A 6,972-nucleotide genomic window follows, 5' to 3' on the forward strand; every position below is an offset into this window, starting at 1 on the left:
CTTGGCAATATTGTTATATTTCCCAACTGATTGAGAAATGTCGAAATCTATACTAATTCTTATTAAACCAGTAATTATTTCCCCTACTTAAAACAAGTTGTCCAAAACAGAAATCAGATATTTCCAAACGCTTCTGTTTTTAATGTATGAGTGTGCAAGGACGAAAGCATGGCACCTTTTACTTGATATTAGGGTAAACACCAAATAAGAAGTAAATGTCAGCATTATGAAACATAGATAGTTTTCTTTTCTAAATTAATTTCACTTATGATTAGAGTTGATCGTGGTGCTGTAAGTTAAAACACTAATTTTCTCATTTTAACGAAATGTCCAACTTATTTGCAATGTTGTGGGGAATCTACCTAACAAGAAGAAACACAAGGATTGCAAAACTGTTTCTCTACATAGCTTAACAGTATGAGATTGCTACAATAATATACTCTGTAAAGAATATTTCTAAAACATAAAAATAATGTGTACGGAATTCACCTAATAATATTCTGTTAATCGCTACCACAATCCTATCAATACATATTAATGTAGAGAAAATATAAATGTATCTTATAAAATTATACTGTAATAACAGAGTAAAGATTTTCTCGTTACGTTACACATTTAACTGGTAGTAATTTCTCAGTTGTGGTGTTAAATTTTGATTAGGAACAAGAGAAACATTAGCACTGCATTATGTACACTTTCTGTTATAATACAAAGATAAAATACCATAACCAGCTTTGACTCTACTCCTGGTAACGTTTTGGTAATTTTCCCTTGTAATTATTTCAATGATGCTGTAACACTTTTATCGTGGAAATTCTAGTTAGACCTCTCATGGATACTTTAAAAACAAAATAGTATTTTATATGATATAGTACACCTGTGTTTGTGTGTTATACTTCTGATATCTTAAATTAGAATATGATAAAACGTTAGTCTCTCATAACAAGTCGTATGTGAATTTACAATTTAACCTGTAATTTACTAAACTAGCAAACTTAACCAGAACTGCAGTATAGTGCACATAATATAGTAGCGTATGATATCAACAAGTCCATTTATCACGTCGACATGTAAATATGTCATAGAAAAGTACTGATGAAATAAATTATAATTACACCAACATAAAAAGTCGAAGGTTGTAGTTAAGTTCTTCTGCTAATACTTATTCCTTCCATTACCCTATCTTTATTACAATATTCATGACATTCCTATATGTGAAGTGGTTAGATCTGGTTACAGGTCATCTCCAAAATACTGTTATCTGACTGAAAGAATAAGTGTGACTCATTTACTGGAATACTATTGCTTCACACGAAGTTAGTTTACTAGATACAATTTGACATTGATATAGGAAAACTGTGTGTTGCTTTGCTATGACAGTGATACTTTTCATTAGATCTATGGTGTGATGATGGCTTTGTGAAACTGTTTATTAGCATTTCTACACTAGATGTGCACTCAATGTCATCTCAGCACTTTTTCAGTTCCGTCTCTGGACAGATTGCAATGAGCCACAATTGACAATTAGCAGTTTCATTCTTCGTTGTTGTTTTTTATAACAAAGGTACAGAGTGAGTGATCTGCGCTTTGTCTACTTCGGGAATCGAATCCTGGATTTAGTGTTGTAAGTCTGTGAACTTACCGCTCATCCCCCTAGGGACTAGTTTCATTCTTGTATTGTGAAGTATGATCTGTATTGTCTCAGCAGTAATACCATTGATATGAAAATGTTGTTGAGAAAACTGTGAGACTGTTCTGGAAAATCTGTCAGTTTATTGTGACTGGCTGCCTTCCATTCAACCCACGGACAAGAATGAAACATTCAAATGAAGTTTTCCTAAAATAAATATTCTTGAATTTATTATTCCATAAAATATATTTTCGAATGATTACAATAATGAAATCGGTTGAAATTCAATTCAATAAAATCAATATGTGTTTTCCTCGCTTTACCTGAAGAAATTCATCTCTTTCATAATATATTATCCGTTTATACGTACACATCTCCCTCTGCGACAGGTAAGACCACGACAACAACGACACTGGAAAGATTCATGAGCGGTATACTTTATGTCTCAATGAAAGAAAAATAATCTAAATAAAACATAATTTAGGTTTTAAAAAATGAAGGAAAGAATGATGCTAACGTAAATACTAACTTTTATAATTTTTTGTATTTAACTTACGCTACTTCAGAAAAATAGCTGTAGATACTCTACACTAAATAACTAAATAAGAATTGGAATTTATAATATATTACCAAATGTTCTCTCATCAGGTATGACATTTATGTCGTTTCATTCACGGGAATGACGGGAGAAAATTGAAATGACTGGAAAACATGTAAAAAAGGTACAACAAGATCTAACATGGAATCATTAAGAAATGGACTATGGGTGTAACTGACTTAAATATATAACAGTGCATTTTGCCTTCTCGTAGCTTCAATATTACAAATTCTGATTATACTATAATTAATTCTTTTGTGCAGTGTAAGTAGCCTGAGAAACAAAGACAAGACATAGGTAAAACAAGCTGTTTACACTAGGCCTAAAGGGGAAATGTATATAAAAGAATTTTAATGAAACAAAAACGAAAACTCACTGGTTGCATGTAGAACAAACAGTGGCCTCGATCTCCTTCCTCAGCGTCATCTTTGTCGGCATCCTGAGCTGTAGTCAAGACTACTGTGATTAACATTACTGCTAAGATGATCCACTTGTTCATCGTGAAAAGCTAAACACATTTCAAAGTGAAACAAAATATATTCCATTTAAGGTATAAAAGAGCTACAAAAATGCTTAATGGCTTTAGTAAGCATAGCTGTATTGCTTTAAGCAGTTACGACTAAATATAGAAAAATAGCTTAATATGTAAATACTTATTGCTTGGTAGGACGTTTTGAGAAAGTGGTTAATAGTTACGTAATTCTAAAATATATTTGAACCCCGTATACAAATCTACCGTTGTCATTCATCCTGAGAGTCCTATTAGTTATATTTAATTAGTTTACTTTTAGATGTATGTTATGAGTTCTCACCTTGAAATACTCAATTGAGGAATATCGGTTTACATAAAAATTATTATTAATCAAAGATTTTCTCTTACTGAATTACTGGTTATTCTCTGTCAGTTACATACGATCTTATTGATCCTAACAAAGACTTGCTTTATTTATATATATATATCATTGAAAAAAAAAGCTCCCATTTCCAAAGAGTTAATTGTTCAATTGATGCCTTTATTAGTGGAAAATGTATAATGATATGTAAGAGAAAAAAAAACAATCATTCATTTTCAAAACATATTGCGTAAAGTGGAAGTTACGTATTTCAACATATTTTGGTGTAACGAAAATAAAAACAAAGAAAAATCGTTCTTTCTACAAGGAAAATACTTAAAGCCAGATCTGTTATCACATGGGTTGTAAACTAAATTAGAAACTAAGAATTAAGTACATTGTTCTGATGATATAATAGCTTGGAAAAAGCGAATCATCGGTTATGCAACAAAGGTGAAACTGTAAATGTTTGCTTCCTACTAAAGGCTTTAGCAATAACGTTTCCTAATTATAGATGTGAAGTGTTATACTCAATATGATTCTCTTTGTGTACGATACGCTACGCTTCTCTCTAATTATAACAACGTTAACAAGATAAATGCAAATAACTTGTTTTGCGAAAAAAATATTCCTTAATGAAGTTATTTCAAATATAGAAGCACATATTTTCAAATTTAAAAATAAGAAACAGAACTGCGTGTCCATCGTAAAGATATTTTCTTTATTAAATTCTCCATAATCGTTTTCTGAGTTTCTATTTACTGTATCTGATTTGTAATAAATTGCGATGGGATATTCACATGCTTTAATTCCTGTAAACCTATAAAGTAACACTAGTCATGGAATTCTGAATAATTAAAAAAAATAAATCATCGTTATGTGATTACCATCCAACAGCGTGTTTAATTACAAAACCTATAATTTGCACAAGACTTGGTCAAATATGTTTGACATATACAAAACTTTCAACATTCCATTATTATAGGTTTCTTTAGTTAAAACAACCAAATTTCTTAGACTTTAGTGACAAACGGCATACCCGTAAGTGAAGCTGATTTATAGTGAACAAATTGCTGGAAGGTTTATTTTTGGAGATTACGTTTTAATACACTTTCATAGATCTTCAATAACATCACAGAAAGTTGTCATCTCTAAATTCAATTTATCAAAGATCTTCTGACCATAACCTTTAAATTTTCACCCTTATATTGAAAATATAGCCATATGTTTTTAGATTAAGATAGTTTTAGAAAAATATGACTTGTTCACTAAAAATCTTTCAGGCTCCATCGACACTCATGAAATTCGTAAAGAAAGTTGTTCCTTCTCCTCAAGATATATTCTTTCAATTTACGTCATTTATTGGAACTTCAATAAAGGAAAATCTAATTTTTAATTTGTCGTATGATGACGCATCAATAACAAAAGAAGATAGTTTGGTTTCTATTTTTTTTCATTTTACTATTCATGATGAGTTGTGAATTTCTTCAATGTGTTGTCAGGCTCATTTGATAAATTTGTCAGTAAAGTATTTTAAAATAGGCTATTACCTGAAATGTTCCTCGAAATCAAAGAAAAAGATAAGTACACTTTTATGAACTATGCTCAAATTATACTAATATTCTGTATCCACACACATATAAAAAGGTTTTGTATTAAATCCACGGATAATTTGTAGGGGGAATCCTGTAGCACCAGTTTTTAAATTTCTTAATGGGCAAATTAGAGATAAATGACTTAGATACTTTTTGTATGATCTGGTGGCTCAGTAGATGTTAATGGCACTTTTAGGAAAAGAGAACGAATTAATCCTCTAAAAAAAGATTGAAACTACATCTATTCTTTTGCATCATTCGGCCCAAAATTTCATCAACAGTGAGAGTATCCAACTGATGACAAAGTGCATTCAAATATTTATAAAGAAGAACATAAGAAAAAGTATATTTAATTGGGTATACTCAGAAGGTTTAATTAAACATAAGTTGAGAGATATTGAGATCTGTATGCAGTTCGATGACCTTATCATTTTACGGATACTGTCTTTGGAAACCTCTGGTTTCACTTCATGAAACTATGAAGTTACCATTCCCCTAGTAACACGCCCTCTGATGCCACTTCGTGGAATATTGATGTCACTCCTGCCCTAGCAACACGTCCTCTGGTGCCACTTTAAGGAACTATGATGTCAGTTAAAGAATTTTATCAAAAGAGAGTATCTAAAAATACTGTTGTGATGTGTGTTTAAATCTAACTGTTGACTAAAGTTCTTCTTTTGATTTAAGGACCAAATTTCTTCTTTACAGTCATCTTTTGTTGTTTACAAATTTTCCTGTCCTTGCTGTCAGCAAGGCTATATCGGCTCTAGTAATAGAAATTTGATAAAACAAGCGTAAGAACATGTGAAATTAAGATCCCCTATTAAATCTAGTGTACTTATAAAAGAAAATGTGACGTTGTTTCCCAACCTAATTTGTTTTAGATCTTAGCAAGGTCATAGCGCTAATGTTGTTAATTATTTGTGTGAATATATATAGTGTAAGCACCAAAGAAAAAATGTCAACTGAAAATAAAATCAGCTTCTTAGACAAGATGTATAAAGACGGCATGGTAAATTGGTTATCATATTGTCTTACTCTGTGTTTATCTATTTATTGACATGTGAATAAACAATGTTTTTAAACTATTTTATAAACTAAAATCAAAGGTTGTAAAAATACCGTGTCATCCATAAATAAGTTGATCCATGCTACCTATAAGATCAATAAATCAACTTGGGAGCTAACGTAGTTAGCTTACTTTGTATTAGAGTTACTAAACATTTGAAAGTAATCTCTGTCTGTATAACATATAGTCAAGTCGCAGTTGGAAAGAAGTAATTACCTTCATTAATAACTTTAAAATAAAATAATGTTTTTATTTCTATATTTCAGTTTTAAAGGGCAACACAAACATTGTGCCCCACTATTAAGCTTAACATCGACACATGTTACATAGATACACGAGACGCTCACGGACATTAAGGCAACAAGTTAATTTTTCGTAAATAAGTAGATGAGGTCATGTTAAATAGAAACAGGGAAGTACAATATCTTGTTTTCATTTAACGTGAATATTGAATACGTAGAAATGGGATAACCTGCAATGGAGAAGCTAACCTCTACATTATTCTATTACCAAATTACTCTCAAACATGTTATAGATACCGTGTCTCTCGTTTGCTTAAAATAAAATCAAGCCAAAGTTTCCCCTCGAAACTAGTTTATGTCCTTTTTTTTTTGCTCTTAAATAAAATGAATTAGCACGGGAAATATTCAAAGCCAGATATTTCCCCACATAAGCTGTAATTTTTCATAGATTGAGACAATTGTTTCCCATTTAAACGCAAAGTTCGTGCAATTCGCCATATTGTAGCCAATTTACTCAAACACAGTGAATACCCGGATTTCAAAATTTTATCTTTCCAAACATTTTCAAAAAATGAGATTGCTATGTTAATAATGGAAAAATAAATGTTTAATCTTGGTCTTAAACATTAATTTAGAAAAGAAACATTTTTCTTGAAATAATTTCTCTATTTTCTTTGTTTGTAGTTAAGCTTGAAACTACACAATGGACTATCTGTGCTCTGCCCACGATGGGTATCGAAACCAAGTACACTATATTTTGAAATAAATATCTATGCTGTTAAAATGACTAGAAACTCGTATTTATACAAATAAAGAACATGTGTGGCCGTGTGTTTATAGATATTTATAAACATGTTCATAAAAGTCCTTTAATTTATACATTTATTAAACATCTAAACTTATTCGTTTTCTATTCACTTACTGTGACGTTTACTGTCTCTTATACGTCGATAATAATGCTCTCTCTCATAGATTGTTCCTTAAATAGCTATTATTTTTCTGTCT

The 6,972-nt window shown here is 30.8% G+C and overlaps 1 long non-coding RNA gene across 2 annotated transcripts; it reads right to left on the bottom strand.

Moving 5' to 3' along the window:
- Window positions 1–1,930: 1,930 nt before the first annotated feature.
- LOC106474237 lies at window positions 1,931–3,172 on the bottom strand. 2 transcript variants are annotated; one of them, XR_001291735.2, is made up of 3 exons: window positions 3,041–3,172; window positions 2,605–2,736; window positions 1,931–2,042 (listed from the first exon to the last, which is right to left on the bottom strand). It is a non-coding gene; the product is annotated as an uncharacterized LOC106474237 (long non-coding RNA). The 2 variants fall into 2 exon arrangements; XR_002613882.1 differs by having other exon boundaries at window positions 2,605–2,672; window positions 3,041–3,156.
- Window positions 3,173–6,972: the final 3,800 nt, after the last annotated feature.

The sequence above is a fragment of the Limulus polyphemus genome, unplaced genomic scaffold (genome assembly GCF_000517525.1).
Source record: "Limulus polyphemus unplaced genomic scaffold, Limulus_polyphemus-2.1.2 Scaffold6980, whole genome shotgun sequence".
Taxonomy (NCBI): domain Eukaryota; kingdom Metazoa; phylum Arthropoda; class Merostomata; order Xiphosura; family Limulidae; genus Limulus; species Limulus polyphemus.